Source organism: Grammomys surdaster, unplaced genomic scaffold, assembly GCF_004785775.1.
Source record: "Grammomys surdaster isolate TR1022 unplaced genomic scaffold, NIH_TR_1.0 187, whole genome shotgun sequence".
Classification (NCBI taxonomy): domain Eukaryota; kingdom Metazoa; phylum Chordata; class Mammalia; order Rodentia; family Muridae; genus Grammomys; species Grammomys surdaster.
Genome location: NW_021604632.1, coordinates 7,047,250 through 7,052,498, shown reverse-complemented (window position 1 = coordinate 7,052,498; position 5,249 = coordinate 7,047,250). Strand labels below are relative to the sequence as shown.

The following is a 5,249-nucleotide window of genomic DNA, read 5'->3' as shown; positions in this document are numbered from 1 at the left end:
GTGTCTAGAACACCATGTCTCCTTGGCGGTGTCAACCATCCAGGTCTTTTTTTTTTGGTTTTTTGAGACAGGGTTTCTCTGTGTAGCCTTGGCTGTCCTGGAATTCACTCTGTAGACCAGTCTGGCCTCGAACTCAGAAATCCGCCTGCCTCTGCCTCCCAAGTGCTGGGATTAAAGGCGTGCGCCACCACTGCCCGGCTATAACCATCCAGGTCTTACACTCTTTTTGCCTCCTCTTCTGCCAAATTCCCTGTGTCCTGAGGGGAGGGATGGATTTGATAGAGATTAATATTCTCTTGAAGGGCACACCCCTAGTGACCCAACCCCTTCCACTAGGTCCCACCAATTCCTCATAGCAACCACCAAGCTGGTGGATCAAGCTTTCAACACAGCAAACCCTTCCGTCCAGAGCCAAACAATAGCTAAGCTTCCTGTGAATCAGGTTGTCCTATAGGGATCTCAAGCCATCCCAGCGGAGGCCAAGGCCTCTCACCCTCCACCTAGGGCTCTCTTCTCTTACCCATCACCAGATCCAGGACCTCACCTGTCCACTCCCTGAGCTTGCTTGATGTCTCAGTTTGGAAGCAGAGCTCCTGCAGCCACTACCCAGGAAGGCTCTGGCCCCCCAAATATTTAGTTAGCAGTGATTCCGCTAAGTGGAATTGACTTTTTATCGGCTTTGCTCTGCACAGCTGCCACCAGCGAAGGCCGTTTCCTTCTTCCCTCTTCTCCGCCTGTCAGTTTGTTCCACATTCCTATGGGCAGCCTTTGGCTCTGATCAATACTAACCGCTGTGTAACAGCTCACGCACGGCTGCTCTGGTTGGCATCGATCAGACCTTTCTTCCAACAGGTAGTTGGCTGTTTGAGGCAATGACTTGAGATAAACACCTACTTTTACTTCAGGCTAATTCATGTCGGGTGGATTTCGAGAAGGCTCTGCACCCGGTCCCTTAGACAAGCTGAAAGCCAGACATCGAGATGGACTCCTCTGGAGTTTAAGATCCTAGGAGACCTTTCTTGCTCACACACTCCAACCCCCTTTTTTCTCCAGGCTTTGTATTTTGTTAGAGCCACTTATGAGAAAGATAGCAGGACTTGGGACATTGGGGGAAAAAAAGCCACTTCAGGAAATGTGTCAGCCATCCATCCCTCTCTTTTTAAGGAGATGCATCCTGTGGGAAACAGGGCAGCTAGAGAGGCAGCGTTACCACAGGGTAACAGAGCTGACTTCCGGCTTCCCCAGGATGAGCCTCCAGCATCCTAAAACCCTGATCTTCAGTACACAGGGGAAGTGGGGGAGGGGGCATGGAATCCACACCTATGCAGTTACAGGCTCCCAAGTGAATTTGCCCAGGAGCAAATCTGGTGAAATGGACCAGCATTGTACAGCACAATGTGGTGTGGGTGGGTGGGGCCGTCGCATGTTATCTGCTTTGTAACTAGAAAACACATACCTCCCCATCCCTAACACCAACATGCCCAGTGAAGATGGCTAAGTGTTACACTTGAGGCCTTCACTTGCCCGTTATGTGGGTCCCAAACTACTTGATCTTTTTTTCTTTGTTCAGCCATCCTGGACCCATTTGCCTCATCAGGTCCAAGTCCCCAGAAGCTTTTGTACTGAAATTCCAGTGTCCCGTCCTCCATCTCACTCAAGACCTCTTGGTCCGGTGCAGCATCCTCTGACTAATTGCCTGGCTTGCAAACTCTCCATGCTTTCTTATTTTCACTCTGCACACAGGTTAATTTCCCAGAACTCTTCTGGGAATGCCTTTCCTCTGATCTCCCAAGTGACTCCACCACTCGCCAGAAAGGGGGCCAAATTTCTCAGCCTACCAATTGGCTTTCAGCTCCTTCTATAAGGTATCCTGGTATCGCTCCACTCCCCAGCACGAGCCCTGTGCTCCCCCCACCCACCTGATTAGCTGTTTCCTCTATATTTGTTCCAGCCTTTTATCTGGGGCGGGGAGAGGGGGAGTGCCTCGATGCCTTTAAGATCAGCCTGCCTAGGCTACCTGTTAGCTGTGCAGCTTCAGCCAAGTGAGCCAGCCTCTCCCTGCCTCAGTTCCTCCTCAATTAAACGGAGACAAGAACAGTACCCGGTTAGGAGTGGTGGCACACAGAGTTAATCCCAGTACACAGAAGGCAGAGATTGGTGGACCTCTGTGAGTTCAAGGCTAGCCAGGTCTATATCTATCAAGTACCAGACCAGTTGGGGCTACATAGCCCCATAGCAAGATGCTGTCTTGAAAGAAGAAAGTAGGAGAAGGAAAAAGGATGAGGAGGAAGAGGAGGAGGATGAGGAAGAGGAGGAGGAAGGAGAGGAGGAGGAAGAGGAGTGCCTGTTACAGGTCGGACATGAGAATTAAAAACTGAATGTGCATGAGCTCTTTGGAGTGGTGCCTGGCACAATCTATTCCATGGCTTTGCTCTTTCTTCTATTATGTTCCTCACTGTGAGTCAACGCTGAGCACACAAATTCTCCAAGGATGGTCCGTTGTTGCTCTACTCATTTATGTATATATGTATATGTTTTCCTTTGTCATTCAGAACCATAGATTGTTTTTACTACTATTACTACAATTTTAGTAAGTGCTGCTGTGCTCTGTGTGTGTGTGTGTTTATGTGGTATGTGTGTGTATGTATGCATGTATGTATGTATTGTGTAGTGTGTATATATGCATGTATATTTTTATGTATGTGTGGTATGTGTGCATTTGTGTGGTATGTGTGTGTGGTATTTATATGTGTGTGGTATGTGTCTATATGTATGTGTGGTGTGTATGTTTGTATGTGTGTGTACTGTGTATGTATGTTTGTGTATATGCTTATATGTGTATATATGCATGTGTGGTGTGTGTGTATGTATGTATGTATGTGTATGTTTATATATGTATATATGTATATGTATATATATATGGTGCATGTGTATCTATGTGTGTTCGTGGTGTGTGTACGTGTGTGTGTATGCAGATACGCATGCTCAGAAGCCAGAGGGAAATGAATGTCAGGTGTCCTCTTCTGACCAGGCCAGCCCAGTCAGTCAACAGGTTCTCCAGCACAGGAGTGAGGATTAAAAAGGAAAAAGACGATTAGACAACACTGTAGAATGCCCGAAGCCAATTCTGAAAATGAAGGCGGCTTTATTTTTTTCCCAATTTGCTTTTATATCATTTTAATTACATGCATGTATTTAGGTGAGTTCTAGGTTGAGGAATTAGTAATACAATAAATGCAAATAGTCAAGTAACAAGCCAGGCAACTAGCAAAGTCACGTGACCACTCCCATAATCAAAGTTTCTAAGAGCTTATCAGGATGACCAAAATATCTGAGTCTACTTCCCTGTCCTAGCCCACAGTCATATTCATGCCTGAAGCCTACTTCTTTGTTCTAGCCTAAGATTTAGATTCCTGACTGAACTTACTTCCCTGTCATGGCCCAATGTCAGATTCCTGCCAAGCAGCCCCAAAAGCTCTCCACACTCCTCTATCACTCTCCACTCTTGACCTCATTCCCTTGAAACAGGGTTAAACCTGGACTTTGCTGTTTTTCAACTAAGTTGGCAGTGGCAAGTCCCAGTAATCCCCCGCCTCTATTCCCCTGTGTTGGCGTTACAGGTGTGCGTGCGGTCATGCCTCGCTTTTTATATGTGTGTTGGGGATCCAAACTCAGATCCCTAGACTCACGCAGCAAACACTCTCACCCACTGAGCCATCCCCCTAGCCCGCTTTACTGGATTGAAATGCTCTGATTACCTCCCATTTGCCCCAGATCTCCTTTCCCTTACCCTCTGCCTCGCCCTTTGTCACAAGAGGGTGGCCTCTCTGTCCAGTGATCTCCAGTTGGATTTGGCTAGTGAGGCAGGAAGAAGAAATGAGGTCAGAGGTGGCTCTCTCAGTACAAGGTCAGGGCTCCTGCCAAACAGCCTCTTTACCCCCATCTACTCTGTCCACAGCGTCTGGCAGTAGTGTGTCCTCAGTTTAAGTTGGGTGAGAACATGACCCAGAGACCTGCACTCTTTCTGTGGCCTCCTGCACCCTGGCCACACCTTATTAGGGATCCTTCATCCCTGGATGACCTCTGCTCAAAGCACACCAGTCTACACTGGCTGACACAGTTTTTCTTACAGACCTATAAAGAATGTGGTGTTACGTCACCAAAGATGCGCAAGGTCTCCCCAGCCAAGTGCTGGGGCCATATCTACTGGGCTCCGACGTCCACGTTTGTGACCACTGCACACTACTATAATGAACCCTGAGCTTTGTGGGATGGAGACCTTGTGACAAATTAGGTTACAAAGGTAGAGCCCTCATGAATGAGATTAGTGCCCTTATTTAAAACAAAAAGCAAAACAAACAAACAAAGCAGAGAACAGTTTGTTCCTTCTGCCACAAGATAATACGATAAGAAGACAATGTTGTGGTAGAAGCTGGTAGATCTCTCAGTTCAAGGCCAACCTCTGCTACAGATTGAGTTTCAGGCTAGTCAAGGATATAGAGTGAGATCCTATCTTGAAGAAGGAGAGGAGAAAGGGGGGAAGGAGAGGAGGAGGACAAGATGGCAGAGGAAGGCATCACCTATAGAATAGGAAAGAAGCCTTCACTAGATACCAAATCTGCCCAAGGCCAAACAGAATAAACATTCAATTAAAGAATTCCTAGCCAGCCGCTTGGTTCAGTGGGTGTGGTTGTTTGAATACGAATGGCCCCATAGGCTCATAGATTCGAATGCTTAGTCACCAGTGAGTGGTACTATTTGAAAGAATTAGGTAGTGTGTAACCTTGTGTCACCTTGGGTGTGCTCTGGAGTGTCAAGAGCCCAAGCCTGGCTCTGTGTCTTTATCTTCCGGCTGCCTGCAGATCCAGATGTAGAACTCTCAGCTACTTCTGCCTGCATGTGCGCTCTGCCTTGACATTAATGGTCTAACCCTTTAAAACTGTAAGCCATGCCCAGTTAAATCATTTTCCTTTGTAAGAATTGTGTTGGTCACAGTGTCTCTTCACAGAACACTGGCTAGGACAGTTGGTAAAGATATTTATCCCCCAAGCCTGATGACCTAAGTTTGCTCCCTGAACCCACATGGTAGAGAAGAGAGCCAGCTCCCAAAAGTTCCTCCCTAACTTCCAAACATACTCTGTGGTGCACACTCACATATACACCCTGAATGAATGAACATAATTTTCACAAAAAAAAAAAGTTAGAGAAAATTATTTGTATGGACAAATGTACACACAAAGAGAAGTGGA

At 46.9% G+C, this 5,249-nt stretch overlaps 1 long non-coding RNA gene across 2 annotated transcripts in view; it reads right to left on the bottom strand.

Annotated features, from left to right (window-relative positions):
- Window positions 1-225: 225 nt before the first annotated feature.
- The window catches only part of LOC114622248, a 36,289-nt gene continuing 31,265 nt past the window's right edge, over window positions 226-5,249 (bottom strand). For both annotated transcript variants that reach the window (XR_003711564.1, XR_003711565.1), the window contains one exon: window positions 226-257. This is a non-coding gene — a long non-coding RNA (uncharacterized LOC114622248). The remainder of the gene's footprint in view (window positions 258-5,249) is intronic.